The sequence below is a fragment of the Scyliorhinus canicula genome, unplaced genomic scaffold, assembly GCF_902713615.1.
Source record: "Scyliorhinus canicula unplaced genomic scaffold, sScyCan1.1, whole genome shotgun sequence".
NCBI classification, from domain to species: Eukaryota; Metazoa; Chordata; class Chondrichthyes; order Carcharhiniformes; family Scyliorhinidae; genus Scyliorhinus; species Scyliorhinus canicula.
In genome coordinates this window covers 174,528-187,731 of record NW_024055461.1, presented here as the reverse complement: position 1 = coordinate 187,731, position 13,204 = coordinate 174,528, and the positions used below count along the sequence as shown (strand labels likewise).

Sequence of the window (13,204 nt, the reverse complement as noted above, 5' to 3'; positions counted from 1 at the left end):
TGTAAATTAGCCTAATCAAGGCTATGAAAGGTGCTGATGGCGCATCGAGCGGTCAGAATCTGTTAATGGCAGAACAAAGGTAAGCAGTGCGTCAGAGAACAATTACAAACAGGGATCAGATTGATCAAGAAGGATGGTATGGGCTGGGGGGAGGGGGCACTGCTGAGGGTAAAATATATCAATGGAAGGGATGATAAGTTGATGGAAAAAACATGTGATGGAGGGGGAAGTGAGAGTTCACAGTCTGAAGTTGTTGAACTGATAAAATGAAAGGGACAAAGAGCTGTCTGAGTCCACCAGAATTAGTCAATAGAAATGTGAATGCCCACACATCGACAAGCTTCTCGGGAATGTGTTGGTTCCATGCAGTTTGAGCTCAGCTTCTCAAAGCAAACCCAATGTGAATGAATCCCGACGTCTCCGCCGGAAAGAAACGAAGAAAACATTGGGCTTGATCAACGGAAAACCTCATCGAAGGGCTCGTCCGGGATTTGAACTCGGGACCTCTCGCAAATTCCGACAGCGACACACCCAAAGCGAGAATCATACCCCTAGACCAACGAGCCCCGCGAAAAGTTCCAAAGCATACTGTCATTGCCATCGAAAATCAATCTAACATCTGCGGAGAACGCCAAAAGTACGGCAACATCTCAGGTAGTCAGGCGGCATTTGTCGACAGGACAACAAAGTTCGTCTTTCACCATCACCTTTCAATAAAACCGGGACAGGTTAGAAATGTGGTACGTCTAACCAAGTGAATTACCGGAGGGAGGAAACAGAACAGGAAAGGGCTCTAATGGGGGCAAGTCAGGAGAGATTAAATGAGAAGAGGCCTTGGGACCCTGGCCACAGAGTTAGGATGGCATCACATCAGAGAATAATGACACCACAGTATGAGGCCATTCCGGCCGCCGTGTCTGTGCCAGCTCTCTGTTCGCGCAATGCAAGAAACGAAGAAACAAAAGATATGTCTGGAGGAGCTATCGATGGCAGATTGATCAACAACTACCGCCCGGACACAAAGAACAAGTGGAAACAAGATTGAAACCCAAATCTGCGATGTAAGGACACACAAAGTGGGTGCAGCATTTACAGTGTGAAACTACTGAATACACACTGAGTGTGAAAGCTGTATTGAGCCCAGTGGAAAGATGCGCTGCTGTTCCTCGAGTGTCTGTTGAGCTTCTTTGGAACATTTCACGACGCCGAGGTCCGGGAGGTCAGCGTTAAGATCCAGCTCCTCAGTCAGTTCAATTCTCCACTTTGGCTCTGTGGATTAGATGGGTCACGTCCTTGTGGTTAACACAGATCTGGAGGATCAATTTTATCCAAACGCACTCCAGCTCAGACACTGTCTCTCTCTCTCTCTCTCTCGGGCATCATCTGTGGGGAGAGAAACGACGTAAACATTCCGAGTCCTGAGAAATCTTTTTCAGAGTGGGCCAATGTAAATCAACCCCGCCGTCAGCATCGCAAACAATTCATAATCTTTGACCTGGAGGAAAGATCCTGTCCTGGATTTAAACCCACGACCACTCCCATAGGCATTGATTGAAAATCCCTAAACGAGAACCATACCTCGAGACCAAAGAGCACAAATTTGAGACCGACATTAAGCAAAATATAACTTATGTTAATTTCGATATAATTTCTACATCTCACGGCTTTATATGTTGAGACATCTGTTAATTTAAGAAACAGCTGTCGCTTGCAACAAGGGACCTGGCCTCTCAAACAGACCATCAGAATCTGCAGCAACACAGTGAGGTTGTACATTCCGCACGTCCATTGTTTGCCAGCGGTTTCTGTTGTGTAGTGGTTATCACATTCACCTCACACGCGAAACTGGACAGAAACATCGAACATTTAGCATTTTGTGTGAGAAAAGTTTGCCCAATTATTGGGCACAAAATAATTCTGTTCCTGAATGTTGCCGGAATCTCGTGTGTTCCAGGACTGTGAGATTTCGTCTCACATGAACCATTAAACTGAATTGAACATAAAGGCCCAAGCACTTAATTTTCGGCAGGCAATGAGAGGTGAAGAATTTTCGTACCTTGGCACAGCTCGGATATTTGCAGCTAGTTCATCCACAACAGAATTTTAGCGATTTACAAATGAACATATTTAATCACCATCTCAAACATGTCTAAATGTATGACAAATGCAACTTACTGCGGATGCTTCAAACGGAAACAAAAACAGAAGATACTGGACAATCTGAGCAGGTCTGACAGCGTCTGGGGAGCGAACTGGCAGCTGTTGTTTCCAGTCAAGTGGACTCTTTATCAAAGCTGGAGAACTGGAACTGGAGATTCAGACGATTGTGGGTGGGGGGGGGGGGGGGGGGGGGGGGGGGGTGGCGGCGTGCTGTATTGGGCCTCGATAGAGAGCTAGCAATATGTGGGAAATGACGAAAATGTCTCGGGCAGAAAGAAAAAGGGAATGTAAATGAGGCTAATCAAGGCTATGAAAGGTGCTGATGGCGCATCAAGCGGTCAGAATGTGTTAATGGCAGAACAAAGGTAGGCAGTACGTCAGAGAACAATTACAAAGAGGGATCTGATTGCTGAAGTAGGATGGTATGGGCTGGGGGGAGGGGGCAATGCTGAGGGTAAAACATATCAATGGAAGGAATGAAAAGTTGATGGAAAAACATGTGGAGGAGGGGGAAGTGAGAGTTCACTGTCTGAAGTTGTTGAACTGATAAAATGAAAGGGACAAAGAGCTGTCTGAGTCCACCAGAATTAGTCAATAGAAATGTGAACGCCCACCCATAGACAAGCTTCTCGGGAACGTATTGGTTCCATGCAGTTTGAGCACAGCTTCTCAAAGCAAACCCAATGTGAATGATTCCCGCCGTCAACGCCGCAAAGAAATGAAGAAAACATGCGGTTTGACCAATGAAAAACCTCATCGAAGGGCTCGTCCGGGATTTGAACTCGGGACCTCTCGCAAATTCCGACAGCGACACACCCAAAGCGACAATCATACCCCTAGACCAACGAGCCCCGCGAAATGCGCCAAAGCATACAGTCATTGCCATCGAAAATCAATCTAACATCTGCGGAGAACGCCAAAAGTACTGCAACATCTCAGGTAGTCAGGCGGCAGTTGTCGACAGGACAACAAAGTTCGTCTTTCACCATCACCTTTCAAAAAACCTGAAACTGCGAGCCAGTCAGGAGTCGAACCTGGAATCTCCTGATTCGAAGTCAGACGCGTTATCCATTGCGCCGCTGGCCCACAGCAGACATAGTCTCTGGCAATTCCTCGATGATGAAGACCAGTTACGAGATTGAGGTAATATTTAGCAACAGACTGGAAATACCAGATATTTCTGCCCGGTTTCGAACCGGGGACCATTCGCGTGTAAAGCAAATGTGATAACCACTACACTACAGAAACAGCTGGCAGCACAGGCTCCAACGGACCAGTGTCACCTTCAACTCAACTGCCTTGTTGCAGCTTCGCATGGTTCGGCTGAGAGGCCATTTCACTTCTCACAAGAACACGTCTATTTCTTTAAAACAAATGTCTAAACTTAAAAGCCAGTAGAAGAACCTATATTGAACTGAATAATTTGTTCAGCAAATCTCTGTCGGCGAAATGCTCTCTTCTATGATTAATGCAGCATTCTGAAATCCTACAGAAAAAAGCTCCCGATCACTGTGAACTTCACGTCCTTTATGTCCGAAAAATAGCTCTCCAAAAAGTCCTAGTTGTTTCCTGGCTCTTTGTCGATTTCTTATCCATATTTCTATTGTCTATTCAATGCAACGAGCTCCAGATCAAAGCAGCATTTGACGGAGTATGGCTTCAAGGAGTCCTAGATGAAATGTGAATCAGTGGTAAGATTCTTCACTTGATGGGGTCATAACTGGCACAAAGTAGATCGTTGTGGTGATTGGACGTCAATCATTTCAGCTCCAGGACATCACTACACGAGTTCCTCAGGGTAGCGTCCTCGGCACAACCATCTTCAGCTGTTTCATCAATGACCTCCCTTCCAACATAAGTTCAGAAATGGGGATGTTTGCAGATGACTGCACAGTGTTCAGCACAATTCGCGACTCCTGAGATAATTAAGCAGACAATGTCCAAATACAGCAAGACCTGGACAATATCCAGGCTTGGGCTGACAAGTGACAAGTTATGCTCGTTCCACAGAGGTTCCAGCCAATGACTATCTCCTACAACTGAGGATCTAACCATCGTCCTTTGACATTAAATGGCATTACTATCACTTAATCTCCCATAATCAACATCCTGGGGGTTACCATTGATCAGAAACTGAGCTGGATTAGCCACATTAATACCGTATTTACCAGGGCAGGTCAAAGGGTAGGGACGTTGTCCAGCACGGTAGCACAGTGGTTAGCATCGTTGCTTCACAACTCCAGAGTCCCTGGTTCGATTCCCAGCTTGGGTCACTGTCTGTGCGGAGTCTGCACGCTTTCCCCGTGTCTGCGTGGGTTTCCTCCACATGCACCGGTTTCCTCCCATCGTCCAAAGACGTGCAGGTTAGGTGGATTGGCCATGAAAATTGCCCTTAGTGCCCAAAAAAAGGTGAGGCTGGGTTACTGGATTATGTACACGGCCGCAGATTGCGATGCTCCCAGCAGTTTCTGTAGTGTAGTGGTCATCACATTCGCCTCACACGCGCAAAGTCCTCGGGATCAAATCTCGGACGAGCCCTTCGATGAGGTTTGGTCAAGCCACATGTTTTCTTTCATTTCTTTGCGGCGTAGACGGCGGGACTCATTCACATTGGGTTTGCTTTGAGAAGCTCAGCTCAAACTGCATGGAACCAATACGTTCCCCAGAAGTTTGTCTATGTGTGGGCATTCACATTTTTTTTTTAAAATAAATTTAGCGTACCCAATTATTTTTTCCAATTAAGGGGCAATTTAGTGTGGCGAATCCACCTATCCTGCACATCTTTTGGGTTGTGGGGGCAAAACCCACGCAGACACAGGGAGAATGTGCAAACTCCATCCGGACAGTGACCCAGGGCCGGGATTCGAACCCAGGTCCTCAGCGCCGTAGGCAACAATGCTAACCACTGTGCCACCGTGCTGCCCTCATTTCTATTGACTAATTCTGGTGGACTCAGACAGCTCTTTGTCCCTTTCATTTTATCAGTTCAACAACTTCAGACTGTGAACTCTCACTTCCCCCTCCACCACATGTTTTTTCCATCAACTTATTATTCCTTCCATTGATATGTTTTACCCTCAGCATTGCCCCCCTCCCCCCAGCCCATACCATCCTACTTCAGCAATCTGATCCCTGTTTGTAATTGTTCTCCGACGCACTGCTTACCTTTGTTCTGCCATTAACACATTCTGACCGCTCGATGCGCCATCAGCACCTTTCATAGCCTTGATTAGCCTCATTTACATTCCCTGTTTCTTTCTGCCCAAGACATTTTCGTCATTTCCCACCTATTGCTAGCTCTCTATCGAGGCCCAATACAGCACTCCACCACCCACACCCCCCACCCACAATCGTCTGAATCTCCAATTCCAGTTCTCCAGCTTTGACAAAGAGTCCACTTGACTGGAAACGACAGCTGCCATTTCGCTCCCCAGAATCTGTCAGACCTGCTGAGATTATCCAGTATTTTCTGTTTTTGTTTCGTTTGAAGCATCCGCAGTAAGTTGCATTTGTCATACATTTAGACATGTTTGAGATGGTGATTAAATATGTTCATTTGTAAATCTGTAAATCGCTGATATTCTGTTGTGGATGAAAGAGCTGCAAATATCCGAGCTGTGCCAAGGAATGAAAATTCTTCACCTCTCATTCCCTGCCGAAAATGAAGTGCTTGGGCCTTAATGTTCAATTCTGTTCGTGGCTCATGTCAGACGAAATCTCATAGTCCTGGAACACACGAGATTCCGGCAACATTCAGGAACAGAATTATTTTGTGCCCAATTGTGCAAACTTTTCTCACACGAAATGCTAAACGATCGATGTTTCTGCCCGGGGACTTTTCGCGTGTGAGGCGAATGTGATAACCACTACACTACAGAAACCGCTGGCAATCAATGGACCTGCGGAATGTACAACCTCACTGTGTTGCTGCAGATTCTGATGGTCTGTTTGACAGGCCAGGTCCTTTGTTGCAAGCGACAGCTGTTTCTTAAATTAACAGATAGATCAACATATAAAGCCGTGAGATGTAGAAATTATATCGAAATTAACATAAGTTATATTTTGCTTAATGTCGGTCTTAAATTTGTGCACTTTGGTCTCGAGGTCTGGTTCTCGTTTAGGGGTTGATTTAGGTCTGGTTCTCGTTTAGGGGTTGCTTCTCGACGGCGGGGTTGATTTACATTGGCCCACTCTGAAGAAGATTTCTCAGGACTCGGGATGTTTACGTCGTTTCTCTCCCCACAGACGATGCTCGCGAGAGAGAGAGAGAGAGACAGTGTCTGAGCTGGAGTGCGTTTGGATAAAATTGATGCTCCAGGTCTGTGTTAACCACAGGCACGTGACCCATCTAATCCACAGAGCCGAAGTGGAGAATTGAACTGATTGGGGAGCTGGATCTTAACGCTGACCTCCCGGACCTCGGCGTCGTGAAATGTTCCAAAGAAGCTCAACAGACACTCGAGGAACAGCAGCGCATCTTTCCACTAGGCTCAATACAGCTTTCACACTCAGTGTGTGTTCAGCAGTTTTACACTGTCAATGAACTTTGTTTTCCTGTCGACAAATGCGGCCTGAGTCCCTGAGTTGTTGCAGTACTTTCGGCGTTCTCCGCAGATGTTAGATGGACTTTGCGACGCAAATAATTTTTCTGTTTTTGTTTACCATTGAGTAATTTGCTTTTATCGTACATCCGGAGTAATTTGCTTTTATCGTACATTTATACATGTTTGAAATGGTGATTAAATATGTTCATCTGCATCTGTAAACCCAATAGATTCTGTTGTGGTGGAACAAACTGCTAATATCCGAATTGTGGCAAAATAGGAAAGGCTTTTCTTCCCCCCGCGTCTTAAAAATTCTGACTTTGTTGCAGGAATTTTAATACCTTATGCGAGACCAATTTGGAACTTCTTCGAACGTGCGAGATTGAGAAACAAACGTATTTCGTGAAAACATTCGTCACACAAAATGAGAAGCACGGGATGTTTCTGCCCGGTTTCGAACCGCGGACTTTTCGCGTGTTAGGGGAATGTGATAACCACTACACTACAGAAACCGCTGGCAGCGCCGCGAACTGTTGACGTGTCCAATGTTCAACCTCAATATGTTGCTGCAGCTTCTATTTTTTTTCCCGCTGAGAGGCCTTATTGCAACTTATTGCAAGAAGCCGTTTCATTAAAAATGATGTCTCAACTTATCAAAGGATCAGATATTGAACTTTGCTGAACTGGAGATAAGTTATGTTTTGCTTGAAGCTAAATTGAGAGGGCAGGGCTTTCATAAGTAACCACAGCTGAAACGAGAATTGATGATGCCCTGTTCACTTTGCTCTGCATCGGGAACCAGCTGTCCAACCCACTGAACTAAAGGGGACGCCAAAACTAGGAACTGCGAGCCAGCCAGGAGTCGAACCTGGATTCGTAGTCGGGCGTGTTATCCATTGCGCCACTGGCCCACAGCAGTTCCAAGCTGTTGGTGTTCCTCGATGATGAAGATCAGTTACGAGATTGAGGTAATATTTCGTAACAGACGAAACTGGAAACACCAGATGTTTCTGCCCGCTTTCGAACCGGGGACCATTCGCGTGTAAAGCGAATGTGATAACCACTACACTACTGAAACAGCTGGCAGACCAGACTCCAACGGACCTGTGTCACCTTCAACTCAACTGCCTTGTTGCAGCTTCGCATGTTTCGGCTGAGAGGCCATGTCACTTCTTAAAAGAACACGTCTGTTTCTTTAAAACACATGTTTAAACTTACAAGCCAGAAGAAGAACCTATATTGAACTGAAGCATTTGTTCAGCAAATCTCTAACGGTGGATGCTCTCTTCTATTATTAATGCAGCATTCTTAAATCCTACAGAAAAAAAGCAACCTACTTTACACAATATTTGTTTCGCTATTCAATGCTTGAGTTGAGTTTAAGAATTGACAATTATGTGTTTCCTATATTTGACCTCTTTGCGTTTTGGTGTGTAAAATGCTGCAGCCTAAATACCGTTCATGTAGAAGAAAGGAGGGGTAATTGTAAATCAACTTTGAGCCTGGATTCCCACACTGGCTTTTCCTGTTTCTCCATCAGGAAGACCGTTTTTTCTTTCTCAAAGCTGGTTCAGTTAAGTCTCTGGCATTTCCTCTAAGTCAGTTACAGTATCGTTTGTGTCTGTCCTTTTGAGTACACATTACTTTCAGACATCCTTCAATCTGGTCTGTTGCATTTGCTGATCCCAATGCCATCTACTCTGCATTGCAGAGACTAAATGCCGACTTTGCAAAACACCTTCGCTCCATCGACAAGCTGGTGGCAGACAATTACAAACAGGGATCTGACTGATCAAGAAGGATGGTATGGGCTGAGGGGAGGGGGGCAATGCTGAGGGTAAAACATATCAATGGAAGGAATGATAAGTTGATGGAAAAAACATGTGGTGGATGGGAAGTGAGAGTTCACAGTCTGAAGTTGTTGAACTGATAAAATGAAAGGGACAGAGAGATGTCTGAGTCCACCAGAATTAGTCAATAGAATTGTGAATGTCCACACATAGACAAGCTTCTCGGGAACGTATTGCTTCCGTGCAGTTTGAGCTCAGCTTCTCAAAGCAAACCCAATGTGAATGAATCCCGCCGTCGACGCCGCAAAGAAATGAAGAAAACATGTTGCTTGACCAATGGAAAAAGACATCGAAGGGCTCGTCCGGGATTTGAACCCGGGACCTCTCGCAAATTCCGACAGCGATACACCCAAAGCGAGAATCATACCCCTAGACCAACGAGCCCCGCGAAAAGAGCCAAAGCATACTGTCATTGCCATCGAAAATCAATCTAACATCTGCGGAGAACGCCAAAAGTACTGCAACATCTCAGGGAGTCAGGCGGCATTTGTCGACAGGACAACAAAGTTCGTCTTTCACCATCACCTTTCATAAAAACCGGGACAGGTTAGAAATCAGAAGGGGGTTCAGTGCAGTCAGATTGCGAATATACAGACCGGACGGTGTACCACGTGCTATGGTATCAGCAAAATCCGGCACAGCCGCCGAGATTGGTCATCATTAACATATTGACGATGAAGAAAGAGGAGATCTCAGGACGATATCTGGCGGCTGCCAACAAGTCTAAAAAGAATGGTTACCTCAATATAAACGCGCTCAGTGTGGAGGATGGAGCGGTCTATTACTGTGCAATGAGCACAGTGTCACAAAGCAGCTACAACCACGTACGAAAGCCTCAGAGAGTATTTTCAATTCCAGCAAATTTGCGTTCCTGCCCTTGTACCGGAGGATGGTTTGATCTGGATTCAGAAAAATACTCAGGTCTATTTCTCCACAATTGCATTGCCGTCTCTGTCCTTGTATAGGTCAATAGAGGAGCCGTTTCGGATTCGTGAGATTAATCAGCATGTCGCGATGCACAGTAAATTTAAGCTTGGAATATCCACTTCCGAGCAGCAGTAACAAAAGTTCTCAGATGTGGGGATAATAAAATCTTCCGAGACCGTTAACTTAGGTCGACCTTATGCCAATGAGTCTGAGCCCCCAGTAGTCTTCAGCGGAACATCGACTTTCTGATCGAAAATACATCAAATCTATGTTGACACTTCCTGCTTTCTGTTATGGAGGTTCCCAGATAAGGGACGTATTTCAACGAAAGTGTGGTGCTGTCCAAGTGAGTTCTGTAAAATCCACGGGCCTGTGATGATTCCACGTCTCACAAATGTCCATGCCCGCGGGACCATGTGTACGCTCCTTCCAGATACTTTCCGCACTGCCTCAGGGGACCAATATTCCCAGCATTCTCATTCGGTCCCTGGCAATCAGAGGATTGGCCGTCACTGTTGAAATGCACAGAGTTGTGATCCTGTTGTCGTCTCCGTGGCGCAATCGGTTAGCGCGTTCGGCTGTTAACCGAAAGGTTGGTGGTTCGATCCCATCCAGAGACGAACTGGAGTGTTGTTCCACTCCTGGATGATATGTTTTTAGGGGCGGTTTCGGACAGGGCTAAATCGCTGGCTTTGAAAGCAGACCAAGCAGGCCAGCAGCACGGTTCGATTCCCGTAACAGCCTCCCCGATCGGAATGTGACGACGAGGGGATTTTCACAGTAACTTCATTTGAAGCCGACTCGTGACAATAAGCGATTTTCCTGTTCTGATAACACGTACCGTGCACTGGCTGCGGCATGGAGTTGCCTCTATCGCTGTAATATCCTTCATGGCGCCGAGCTGGGGAATAGCTCAACGATGCTGTGTCTCCCTCGATAACTCAGGAGATTGTGACACCTCCTCACGGACCTGCTAACAGACGAATGTTGAGCAGGAGTTGGCTATTCATCCCCTTGAGCCTTCTCCAACATTCAATAAGTTTGTGACAGGTGCGAACATGACCTCAGAATCACATTTCACTTACCCCGGATAACCTTTGATTACCTTTTCAGTTGAGAATCCAACCACATCTGTCTTAAAATCTTCTTTGGGCCTATCTCAGCGGAGAAGAATCCCTCAGAAAAAAAGCCCAAAGATCTACGTAACCGGGCCGGGTCGAGCAGTATCTCTGGCCATGATGTGGAGAAGCCGGCGTTGGACTGGAGTGAGCACAGTAAGAAGTCTTACAACACCAGGTTAAATGATTCTGTTTTGTGATTCACCTGAGGAAGGAGCTGCGCTCCGAAAGCTCATGTTTGAAACAAACCTGTTGGACTTTAAACTGGTGTTGTAAGACGTCTTGCTGTATCTCTGGCAGCAGCGCACCCCTTCCCGATGAACTTAATGCATTCTATGCTCGGTTTGAGCAGGTAACCAACAATCCGCTGTCGAGTGCCCCAGCAGCCCTTAATTCACCCATACCCACCATCATAGTTTCCGAAGTCAGATCGGCCTTCCTGAAAGTGAACCCACGGAAGGCGACGGGCCCGGGCGGGATCCCTGGTCGTGCACTCAGAGCCTGCGCGGACCAGCTGGCAGAGGTATTCATAGACATCTTTAACCTATCCCTATTACACTCCGAGGTCCCCACCTACTTCAAGAAGACCACCATCATACCGGTACCAAAGAAGAACGAGGCAACATGCCTCAATGACTAACCTCCGGCGGCCCTGACGTCAATTGTAATGAAGTGCTTCGAGAGGCTGATCATGAAGCGCATCACCTCCATACTCCTGGAACACCTTGACCCACTTCAATTCGCATACCGTCGCAACCGGTCCACATCAGATGGCATTTCCCTGGCCCTGCACTCGTCCCTAGAGCATCTCGAAAACAAGGACTCCTACATCAGACTCCTATGTATTGACTACAGCTCCGCCTTCAACACCATAATCCCAGCCAAGCTCATATCAAAGCTCCAAAACCTCGGACTTGGCTCTCCACTCTGCAACTGGATCCTAGACTTTCTGACCAACAGACCACAATCAGTAAGAATGAACACCAGCACCTCCTCCACAATAGTCCTCAATACAGGTGCCCCGCAAGGCTGGGTACTTAGCCCCCTACTCTACTCCCTGTACACATACGACTGCGTGGCAAAACTTGGTTGCAACTCCATCTACAAGTTGGCTGACTATACGACCAGAGTGGGCCGGATCTTGAATAACGACGAGTCCGAATACAGGAGGGAGATAGAGTTATCTGTCAGAGCAGCAATCCAGATTCAGGTCCCACTGCATTGCTGATCCAACCAATGACAGGAATCGAGCAGCGGCAGCAATGTCTAGAATATCCCAATGGTGTTGGAGCGAGGCCATCAAACGGAAGCTGTGACCGGGACACCGCAGACTCAAAGCTGAAAAATTGTGCGGCGGTTATCAGCTGCAGTCACAGGTGATGGAGCGGAAATAGCCACAGTTGAGCACCCAGCAGCCCGTGACCATCCTGCACCTGCTCAACTCACTGAGAACAATATCGTGTCGGAGGGGTGGGGGCAGATTGAACTGACGCTACCTGCGCCTATTTGAAAGAATTTTTTCTATTGCTCTTTTCACCCTGCATATAAATCCCGCGGGGTTTTCCATTCTCAAGTTCTGACAATACCTTTTGAAATGTTCTATTGATTCTTCTTCTCTCATCAATTGTTGCGCCAGACTCCAAATGATAACAACTCACAGTGCAATCAACATCGTTTGCTTTCATAAGGTGCGGTGGCCAAGAGGAAAGGCGTTGGTCTTGTAAACCAAATATCGCGTGTTGGAATCCCGCCCGTGCCTCGGTGCTGATCCATTTTAAGTTCTCTATGACGTTTCATTGTCTCGCAAACACTTGCTGCATGAAATATCATTCACCTATCCTCTTCAGAGGGCATTTACCCTTCAGCTAATGAAAATAATTCCAGACAATCTGGTCTCTGAAAAAAGCGATGTTCCCCTTTTGTACCTTCTTCGTCAGAACCAAAATAAAGAAAACTAGTCTGTTGAGCCCTGCTATTATTCTGAGTTCTAACCTCCGCATGTCCACCAAAGTCTTGGCATTCTTTCGACTTCGTCGCATCCATGGTGTGAACCGAGAACTCCAGGGATGATTTGCACAGATTAAGCATCATTTTTTGATTAGAAACACCTATAGTGACAAAGATAGTGTATAAACAGCTGAAATTTAGATTTCTGTCTAGGTGTCTCGCCCTGATATGCATTGCAGCCAACACTGAATCCACTCAACAGCCGAATTCTAACACGGAGTAAACCGAATCCGGCAGCAGTGGACGCCAAATTCAAGCGCGGGCGTCAGAAACTCACCTGATGGTGTCGGCCAAGCCGATAGGATGGAAGGCGAGTGATGTCACAATAGACCCTCTCCCTGCACTGCACTAAGTTCCCTCTCTCCTCCACAATCCCTGACTCAGTCCAGTCCAGTTCACTGGGAGAGATTCAGTCAGACATGGTTGTGATAATACTGGCGGCGCTTTGGCACAGTAAGTAGTTATAGTGTTAATTAAACAAGATTAGCATATTAATACCCATAGGCTACGTGTAATTAACGAAATGGAATGTCTATGGTGCCTGCATCAGAGGTCGCAAAAAGTGCCGCAGATACAAGCAAATGTGTATCAACTCTGT

The 13,204-nt window shown here is 46.4% G+C and overlaps 4 non-coding genes across 4 annotated transcripts; 1 reads left to right on the top strand and 3 right to left on the bottom strand.

Moving 5' to 3' along the window:
* Window positions 1-3,335: 3,335 nt before the first annotated feature.
* trnav-uac lies at window positions 3,336-3,408 on the bottom strand. The gene has a single exon. It is a non-coding gene; the product is annotated as a tRNA-Val (tRNA).
* Window positions 3,409-7,709: 4,301 nt separating this feature from the next.
* Window positions 7,710-7,782, bottom strand: trnav-uac. Its single transcript has one exon. It is a non-coding gene; the product is annotated as a tRNA-Val (tRNA).
* A 1,066-nt stretch (window positions 7,783-8,848) lies between these two features.
* On the bottom strand, window positions 8,849-8,938 carry trnap-ugg. The gene is given in 2 exon segments: window positions 8,849-8,884; window positions 8,903-8,938. It is a non-coding gene; the product is annotated as a tRNA-Pro (tRNA).
* Window positions 8,939-10,027: 1,089 nt separating this feature from the next.
* On the top strand, window positions 10,028-10,101 carry trnan-guu. Its single transcript has one exon. It is a non-coding gene; the product is annotated as a tRNA-Asn (tRNA).
* The last annotated feature ends 3,103 nt before the right edge of the window (window positions 10,102-13,204 follow it).